General features: G+C 42.0%; 1 pseudogene; it reads right to left on the reverse strand.

The window, feature by feature from the left end:
- Positions 1–2,705: 2,705 nt before the first annotated feature.
- On the reverse strand, positions 2,706–4,267 carry LOC144762282 (L-lactate dehydrogenase B chain-like; annotated as a pseudogene).
- Between the last annotated feature and the right edge of the window lie 6,413 nt (positions 4,268–10,680).

Genomic DNA, 10,680 nt, shown 5'->3' on the forward strand with positions numbered 1-10,680 from the left:
ATTTGGCAGACAGTTTGGTGATTTAGTCTAATTTGTGATAATCTTGTTGATCTCACGTTTTTTTTTTCGTTACACCGCTTCATGTCTTGGATGTTTTTAGTTATGCCCTTGATTTTATGTTGTTTAATGATATTTGTACACATCTCTATGACATATAACTTAAAATATGAGTTCTGCTCGTTAAAACAATGACTGTGGGCCCTATTCACAAAAGCGGTTTTGAGTATGTATAGAAGTTCTTCATTACTTTACGTACTCACAAATGCTATTCACTAATCTCCGGACGGAGAACTCCTGCTATGTACGTCTTATCTGTCGTGTGCAGGTCTCTGTTTTAAGAGTAAATGTGGGATGGATAAGAAGAAGTAGTAAGACAATGTTGTAAATCCACCATTAAAAGGGTGACCGTAAGGGAAAGTGAAGGGCAGCTTTAGGAAAGCACATGCAGATAGTAAACACAACCACAAGAGTAAGCCAGTTCCTTTTCAGAAAAGTTACTCACTCACACATCTTCTCCAGTGCTATTAATGATAAAAACCATCTCAAATCTATTCCACCCAAGCCTTGGAGTAAGGCAAGAACCACACAAGCTAATCATTGGTAATGCAAACGACTATCATAAAAATGTAACAAGCATTTGCAATGCAATAGGTCTTGCATTTTTTAAAGTTAAAGCTATTGGCATTGTAAATGGCAATGTTTTTTACCTACGTGTTTTGGTTTGGAGTGTGGTTGATGTATGAACAGAGACACAGCTGTAGCACTGCCTAGAGGATTTAGAATGAGGAATTACCACTGAGACCAGAGAAGCAGCTGCAGCACTATCTAGAGGACTTAAAATGAGGAATTACCGATGAGAACAGAGAAGTAGGTAGCAGCACTATTTAGAGGACTTAGAATGAGAAATGACCGAGAATCAGCTAGCAGCACTGTCCAGAGGATTTAGAATGAGGAATTACTGACAGGAGCAAAGATGCAGCTGCAGCATTGCCTAAAGATGTTAGAATGAGATATTACAGATGAGAGCAAAGAAGCAGCTAGCAGTACTCTCTATAGGTCTTAGAATGAGGAATTACCACTGGGAACAGAGAAGCAGCTGTGGCACTATCTAGAGGACTTAGAATGAGAATTACCGATGAGAACAGAGAAGTAGTTAGCAGCACTATTTAGAGGACTTAGCATGAGGAATTACCGACGGGAACAGGGAATCAGCTACCAGCACTGTTCAGAGGATTTAGAATGAGGAATTACTGACAGGACCAAAGATGCAGCTGCAGCATTGCCTAAAGAAGTTAGAATGAGATATTACTAATGAGAGCAAAGAAGCAGCTAGCAGCACTGCCTAGAGGACTAAGAATGAGAAATTATAGACGCAACCAGAGTAGAAGCTAGCAGCGCTGCCTAGAGGACTTAGAATGAGGAATTACCGACAGACCAGAGAAGCAGCTAGCAGCACTGCCTAGAGGACTTAGAATTAAGTATTACCACTGGCAACAGAGACGCAACTGCTGCACAGCCTAGAGGCCCTAGAATGGAGGAATTACTGACAGAACCAAAAAAGTAGCTGCAGCACTGTGTAGAAGACTTAGAATGAGGAATTACATATGAGAACAGACAAGCAGCTAGCAGCACTACCTAGAGGACTTAGAATGAGGAATTACTGACAGGACCAGAGAAGCAGCTGGGAGCACGGTCTAGAGGACTAAGAATGAGGAATTACCACTGGGACCAGGGAAGCAGAAAAAAGTGAAAGAGAGCAAAGAGAGTGATGGTGGTAAGGGATGTAACAATGGTCTAGATGTGAATGAAGGATGCTGGGTCAGAGTAGGAAAAACAAGGCAAGTTGTGATGGGTGAATCCAAATATTACTCCTCTGTGCGTGTTGAACACATGATGTCCCGTGCTATACGAACCGGTATTGGAAATATTTGGAATAAAAAAACAGGCAAAGATAAGCATAGAGGAAGAGCTAAGGGTCAGTAAGCCCGACTGACTGTACGGAGGCTATTTGTATCAGTGATGGGATTTGAAGAAACATTACAATTTTTCTGTGATGTCAGCAAACAGAAGAGATAACGTCGCAACATAAACTAACTGGTGAGCCTTCGCCAGGAATTTGAGTGCAGAAAATAATCAGAAGACTGTGTGTCTGCTTGTGTCAGCATGGACAGTTTATTATTATTGTAGGTGCTGGAGAGGTGAGAGAGGGAGAGAGGGAGAGAGGGAGAGAGAGAGAGAGAGAGAGAGAGAGAGAGAGAGAGAGAGAAAGAGAGAGAGAGAGAGAGAGTTTTCCAGCCATTTTCCATCAGATCGACCAATTGGCAAAATTCAAAGTGTGACACTGTCAAACAACCTTCCATATAAAATGGGCCAAAGCATGAGATGTCTTTAGCTGTTGGTACGGGATGCATAAATATTTTTAATACCACTTTTCACCTTTCAGAGAAAGAAGACAGTCAGGTCCCGACAATTTCATCACTTTGGTGGGCTACAGAATTCATGAAGAAAACAAAAGATAGCCTTTAGAAAAATTATAAACTTTTCAAAAACGCCAACTCATCTGGCAAAAAGCACAAACACCTCTTTTTTCCAGCCAAGCACCTTTAAAGGTTTATTTAGCTGAGCACATTTACTGTTACAAAGATAAAGTGTTTGTCCTAACATGATGTGCCCCTGTATGCCCACATCAAGCTGTGATACAGCATTTACAGGTCTGTCAGATCTCTTTGGATACACCATAGTGTGTCTGGACTTTAATTCAATTGAGCCTTCTCATTGTTCTTGAGCGGGAGGTTGATGACATTGGTGAGCCCGTTGGCATTGAGAACACGAGAAAGGGTGAAGAACACTTAATCTTCTATGCCATACATGCCCTTTATCATAGTGGACAGGCCCGGACTGACTGTTGTGGGCACCGGGCAATCCCCCAGTGCGCCGCAAGGGTAGGGGCCGGTTTTGGGCCCCTGGGGGCCATTTTTGTTACAGGGCCGTTTATGCAGCATAGCTGCATATTCGGCCCTGTAACAAAATCGGACGAAAACCGGCCCCGGCAAAGTCCTCGGTCGCACCCCCATGGGGGCCGGCCAAGGACTTTGCCGGGCTGGTTTTTGTTCCCAGTCCGGCCCTGATAGTGGACACCGGATAAACTCTGCTTAGATTATTTACAACGGTTTCTGTCACATTAGCAACACTAAAATCAAAGCCCCGTTAATGTAAGCACTGGCAGCCATTTGCTTATGAACTTCCTTCGAGTTTTCAGGGTCTTTGGGCCATATGTATGAAGGTACTGATTTGCGATTTGGAAATAGCGATTTTTAAGAAATCGCTATTTCAGAATCGCAAATTGGTATGTATGTATAAAGTTGCTTTTTTTTAGCGAATTCTTAGTATTCCTTAATTGCAATTAGCAAATTGCGAATCGCAATTAAGGAATACTTTCCCATTCATTTCTATGCGCCAGGAGGCCCATAGGAATGACTGGGAAGGTATTCTCAATTTTGCGATTCGCAATTTGAAAATCGCAAATTGAGAAAAATTTCAAGGGTGCAGGGGTGTCCAAAGGACACCCTGTTGCACCCCTGAAATATGCATGGGTGCACAGGTGGCGCACATACATGCCCTAAGGGCATGTATGTGCGTCTCATGGCACTTTGAAAAATACTGAAATGTGCATTTTTCAAGGAAATCGCAACTTACCACCAACTAGAAGTTGGTGGTAATTTGCGATTCCTTAAAGGCATTTTGCAAATTTTTTTGGCTTCATACATTGCATTTAAGGAATCGCAAAATTTGCGATTCCTTAAATGCAATTGCAAAATAAGGAATCGCAAATTTTGTGATTCCTTATTTTGCACTAGCTTTTACTTCATACATATCATTTTGCTAATTCGCATTCGCAAAGGCCGAAATTCTGCGAATTTCGGCCTTTGCGAATGCGAATTTGCTTCATACTGAAGTCTGGATTGAGGAACTGAAGTTGAACACCAGCAAAAATAACTCCACTCCAAACAGGCACACTGGAATCTCCATGCTCTCCCAAAACGTAGCCATGGCAGCTGTAAGGGTGCACCTCAAGCTTCTCAGCTATGAGGTAACAGTAGAGAGCAGAATCTAGATTGCATCCTCTTCCAATCACAAGATCTTTAGGAAGCCCACTCAGTTTCCAGTTATGTGAGCCCAGCCACTGGATTGGAAACCACAAGGATGATGAGTTAGGGCTGAACTTCACAACCTGAGGAATGACATTCTTGCCAGCGTGAGGTTTCATGTGGGCGTTCCGGCGCAGGGTGGAGTTCCATCGCAGAAACGCCTTGTAAAAGTGATGCGGTGAAATCTACAAGATTTCACGGAGTCAAAAAAAATATTTGTCCAATTTGTAAATCGTATAGCAAACAAGGTAGGAGCATTAAACAACAGAAAGAAATACAGATCCGATGGGTGACTTGAACATAGTGACTTGGAAGGTGAATGGGCTAAGGACAAGGGGGAGGTGCCAAAAAATCTTTGGGTATCTTAAATTACAGAATTGGGACATCATTATAATGCAAGAAACCCACCTTCTTCGAGATGAATGGCTCGAAGCTATAAAATGTGAGAAGTGGATTGGAGAAACTGTTTGTACAAATCAAGCATGTAATATCAGGGGTGTCTGTCATTATTGGAAAATCACAGTTTATTACGTTAGTAGGACAAACAGTAGACTCTAAGGGAAAGTGGGCAATAGAAAACATAAAAATTAGAGATGTCGCTCTCTCAGTGGTTGGGTATTACGGCCCCAACATAGACGATCCAGCGCCTCTCCAAACATTATACATACAGCTACTATCACAATCCACACCAATTATACTAGGAGGAGATTTTAATATCCTATTAGATCCTAAAAAAGACAGACACACCCCAGGCAGAGCTTTAAATTTACCTAAGATGCGAGAGTGCCTGAATAGGCTCAAAGATGATTTTGGCCTATTTGATATCTGGAAACTAAAGGGGGATCTAATAAATAAATTCATTTTTAGAAATTATAAATATGGCCATGCCTCTAGAATAGATTTTTCCTGGTCGATAAGTCACGAAGTAATAAAGTCAAGAAAGTTCACCACTTGCCAGCACACCTATCCGATTACTCCCCAGTTCAACTAGTTATTAAGCTTGAGCTAGGGCAGGGCGAGAAAAGGTGGACGCTTGATCGAACACTTTAGCTAGACCAACAAGTCATTGACGATCTAAGATCCTCAACAGTAAATTACTTCAAGGAAAATGGGGGTGGGGAGGTGTCCAAAGTGATAGTTTGGGACGCATTTAAAGTTATTATTAGAGGTACGCTAGTGGGCATAGCGATAAGTAAAAACAAAGCGAAGAAACTTAAAACTTCACGAATAGAGGCTGATTTATTAGAGAGACAAGCCAGGCTCGAAGTCATAACTTCTGAGGCAGAACATAATAGCTTAATTGATGAAATAATGAAACTGTAACAGGAGCTTTCCTCAGACCTAGAGGAAAAGATAAGGAGAAAATGGCAAGCTAGCACTTTGGCAAATTACGAATTTGGAGAAAATAGTGGTAAATTGCTAGCTTGGAAGCTTAAGACGGATTAAAAAAGAAACAAGATCACAGCTATTCATAAGGGAAATGGGGGACAAATAACAGAGGATAAGGCAGGTATTGAAGAAGCCTTTGAGTACTTTTTTCAGTCTCTGTACAAAGAGGATCTAGCACCTTCACCTACAGCAGTAGATACATACTTAAACAAAGCATGTGCCTCGAAGCTAGACGAAGATACCTGTAAAAGCCTAAACGTAGATATCACTGTAAATGAGGTGCTGGACGCTATTAATCATCTTAAAAGAAATAAAGCAGCTGGCCCGACGCTATACCTAATGAACTCTATGTATCCTTGAAGTACTCTCTGGCGTTTAGATTAACTGAGCTTTTTAACGCTATCTTCCTGGAGGGGCTCCCAATCCCAGAATCCTGGAATGAGGCGATGGTTAGCCTGATTCTAAAACCTGGTAAAGATCCCCTTTTCGGTGGATCTTATAGGCCAATCTCGCTTCTTAACGCAGACGGCAAAATGTTTACTAAGGTTTAAGCAAAAAGATTGGGCTCTTTATCTGATAAAATAATTCAAAAGGATCAGAAGGGTTTCATTAAAGGGAGACAGATGAATGACCTCATGCACCAACTCATTGAAGCCATAGACATTGCAAATCAAGAAAAGGTACCCTTAGCAATATTTACATTTGATGAAGCCAAGGCATTTGACCGCGTTAACTGGTCGTATTTACAAAAAGTGATCTTACACAATAACTTAGGTCAAAACTTCTCATGTGTAATAGCTAATATATACTCGGCTCCAACAGGGAAAATACTCATTAATGGCAGTACCCCAAACAGCTTTCAAATTAAAAGAGGCACGAGACAGGGTTGCCCACTCTCCCCCCCCCCCCCACCTGTTTAACTTATATATAGAGCCACTTGCCAACATGATTAGGATGTCTGAAAAAATTATCCCCTTTAGCTTCAATAACTGGGACCTGAAAGTTGCATTATATGCTGATGATTTGATGATTTACTCTAATAATCTAAATCAGTAATTTAATAACATAAGCAGTATATTAATAGGTTTTGGGGAAATTTCTGGTTATCAAATAAATCATGATAAAACCGAGGTAATACATTGGAACATGTCTGCTCCACAAATTTAGTCCAAAAGGAAAATCAAATACTTGGGGATCCAAGTCTTAGAGAATACTGATGATATCGCCCAGGTAAACTTGGATCTAAAAGCTAAGGAGATGAGGAAACTATTGAAGTCTTGGAGTTACTTATCTCTTACTTTTATGGGGAGAGCTAATGTAATAAAAATGGCTATCCTACCAAAATTTTTGTTTTTAATACAATACCTCTGAAGTTTGATTCATGGAGTTTAAAGAAAATACAGGGTGAGATAAATTCTTTAATTTGGGCGTCTAAGGGTGTTAGGATAGCTTGGAAGAGGTTGACTCAGAAAAAAACCAAGGTGGGATAGCTAGCCCGGATCTTATATAATATTATAAAGCCTTCCACTTTAAGAACATAAGGCATCTCTTTCAGGAATATGAGTCATATCCTCCTTACTGGCAAGCAGTAACTAAACATGACCACTGCCTCTACAAGTTCGTCATCAAAAGTTCTTTAAAAAAATTAGATTAAAGGTGACAAGATCAGCCTTTAAACTATGGTCCAACATAAGGAAGCTATGGCGATACCCATATTACAGTCCGCAAGCACCGATATGGAACTCTCCAGGAACCCCAGATTGCCTGAAAGACTCACTAGCACAATCTTTGAAAAGGGCGGGGATTACCAAGTGGGGAGAGTTACGGGATGATGGGAAATTAAAACCTTGGGACGAGTTAACGGAAAGGACGAAGAACGAAATATCTGGGTTCAAGTTCTACCAGTTGGCTGGCTGGTCTAAAGATCAAGCGACGCGGCCAAACTATGTTGAGAACCTAGAGGGTGAGCTGCATAAAGGCTTTGGGAAGAAAGAAGTTTTTAAGTGGTATTGGCACTTGGTGGAGAAGAAGGAAAGTGGAAACAAAACTCCAGATCTTAAGTGGGAGAAGATTTACCCGGCTCAAGACTTGCAGCAAACTTGGCAAGTATCCTGCACTTTTTTATGGCACATTATTATTTCTACACCTCTTAGGAAAAATCATTTGTTTACTTTGCACAGATCGTATTGGACCCCCCAAAATTTTTCCAAAATGAATGCCCAGGTGACCAGGAAATGTCCAAAATGTGGCGAGAGGGAAGCAAATGATATCCACATGTTTCACTCATGTCATCACCTAGATATATTCTGGAGTGAAGTTGGTAAGATCATTGATGGTAGCTTAAACACGACAATTAAGGTAAGAGCATTTAATTTTATTTTTGCCATTTGGGATATTTATCACTATTTTAACAAAAAAACAGAAACATCTTTTGTTTACACTTATCCTGATTGCCAGACGCGAGATTTGTATAAATTGGATTCTTCCCTCTCCTCCGAAGGTTGAGGACTGGATCCGCTCAGTAGAAAAATTCTGCAATTTGGATAAGATCTGAGGGAGATCCAAGTGCACAAAGCACTGGGAGTTATGGGATACTATAGGGAAGGGGTGTCCAATGATTTTACCAACGCGATCACGTTGCTTAATGAGTACTAACAGGGCTGGAATCAGAGGTACGTAACGCATGCAAAATTCGGCAATGGTTGATATCAAGCCAAGGTTCTTACCTCATCTCCAAGGGCGTCTAGTGAGAGGTGACCCTGTAATTGTACAAAAAAGATCGCAAAAATTAGGACAAAAAAAGATTTCACGGAGTCACTTTTACATCCATGCTGCGTCATAACCCTGCACCTGCTTGAAGCAGGTGTAAGGAGTGACGCAGCATGTTAGGCGTAGGGCGCCCCTGAGCATTGCTGGACCTGCGTCACGCTTACGACACAACTCCAGCAATGCGCCACCCTCACGCCACAGGATGCGACAAGCATCGCCCTATCCTTGCCCCAATGGGGCGCCGCATTGTAAATGCGACGCATTTGTGGTGGCACAGGAAGGAATTTGCATGTTGCATCTGTTCTGGCACATCCCTGCTGAGTTGCAGAGATGTGCCAGAACTCGTAAATCCGCTCCCCAGTCTCCAGGCTCTCCCCACAGCACCGGAGTGCTGTAGCCATCCCTCCTTGCTCAGCTAGAAACACACGAATAGCAGCAAGTTGGTAAGTCTTACAGAATTAAAAGAATTACAAATGTACCTGTTTTGAAACTTGTGTAGCACCATGCCTCATGTTTAAATGGTTTACGCCATTAACCCTACTTTCTTCCGCAGCAGAATCACAGTGAATACAATTCATAATAAAATGATGGGACTGAGCAGATCTGTCAGTGAGCGGAGCAGTGTTCAGGCTGCTGCTCATGTTTGCAATGCTGCAGGGGTAGTGCCTGCAGCGGGTGCCATGATTCAGTGAGCCAGTCATGGGTGGCTCACTATCGCTGGCAGGAGTAGAGAGGCAGGCCTCTACCGGCACTCTCAACACCCCCTGGTCGAACTGCTTGTGAGGGTATGAGCAGTGACGATCGGCAGTCGGCGGCCAGGGCAACTCTTGCACCCACAGCTAGCTTGCCCTTGCTCTGTTCTCCCCCGGATTTCCTCTCTACCCCTCTGAAACCAAGATGTGCCACCACAGCCGACAGCCGGCCAGGTAGCCACCAGTTGGTTGCAGCAGGGTCAAGGACCCGGACTTGGGAAATAGCGACAAGAAGGGAGTGATTATGGTGAGGTTGCAGCCCTTTTAGGCTCTGCAGCACTGGCTGAGCCCCGGGTAGAGACCCAGCTCCACAGAGGCAGCCCAGCTAGGTGTGGACCAATAACTGTAATGGGGTAACCCTGTAAACCTCAGAACCTGGGTGGGTAATTAAACGAAAAAACAATGTTTCTGTCGGAAAAGATCTATTCAATTCATCAGAGTATTTAATACATGGATGTATTCTTAATGTCCCAAGGGGGATATTCACAATAATTATACACTGACCACAGATTTAAAGGAATAAACAAGTCTTTAGTTATTCAATTTTTCAAAAGATTTTTTTCACTTTTTTATCAACCTTTGATCTCTTCAGTGACTCAGATATACTGTCCAATAAACATAGAATACACAGACTGTGGTTATACAACGTGTGTAGGTCGTGACTGGTGACTAAGTGTTACAAGTAACATTACATAAATACATCAAATAGAAAACTTTTTTTAGGATTATTCAATACATAGCACAATAGTCACAAGGGGGTTTAAATTGTTCCTTTTGTTCAGTTGTACTTTGTGGGAACTGGTACATGACATATAACGTCGACCCTAAGTGATGTGCTGATTTACGCACATCCAAGGCGGGTCTTCATCAGGACTTGCAGGTGGTTGGACAGCCTTATTAGTAGGTGTATAATTCGTCTGCTCTTCTAATGTGGGTGGTGCATGTCAGCCGACACGCGCCTGGGGTACTCACTGTTTCTTCATATTCAATGATGAAACATCTGCACCAGCAGGTGCAACGTATTTCTTTGCTTCGATTTTCTTGACGCAGTCAAGAAAATTGAAGCGAAGAAGTCAGAAGCATCTTTCTGTGCTCTCGAGCAATCGCCAAGACGCAGACCCTTAAATACATTGCACATCACTTAGGGTCGACATGTCGACGTTATATGTCATATACCAGTTCGCACAAAGTACAACTGAACAAAAGGAACAATTTAAACCCCATTGTGACTATTGTGCTATGTATTGGATAATCTGAAAAAAAGTTTTCCATTTTATGTATTTATGTATTGTTACTTGTAACACTTAGTCACCAGTCACGACCTACACACGTTGTATAACCACAGTCTGTGTATTCTATGTTTATTGGACAGTATATCTGATTCACTGAAGAGATCAAAGGTTAAAAAAAAAGTGAAAAAAATCTTTTGAAAAATCAGGTGCTCCCAGCTCAGCTGGAAACTTCACTTCAAGCTACCATTTAAGCTACTAAACAACGTAATATCCAGTGTGCATAGTCTATACAGTTTGAGGTAGGGGTAAAAAATGATAAGGAGGAGGATCGGGACAAAAGAAAGCCCCTCTAACTGCCCAGCTGCAAGAGGACTAGCTAATGGCATTCAA

Source organism: Lissotriton helveticus, chromosome 6, assembly GCF_964261635.1.
Source record: "Lissotriton helveticus chromosome 6, aLisHel1.1, whole genome shotgun sequence".
Taxonomy (NCBI): Eukaryota; Metazoa; Chordata; class Amphibia; order Caudata; family Salamandridae; genus Lissotriton; species Lissotriton helveticus.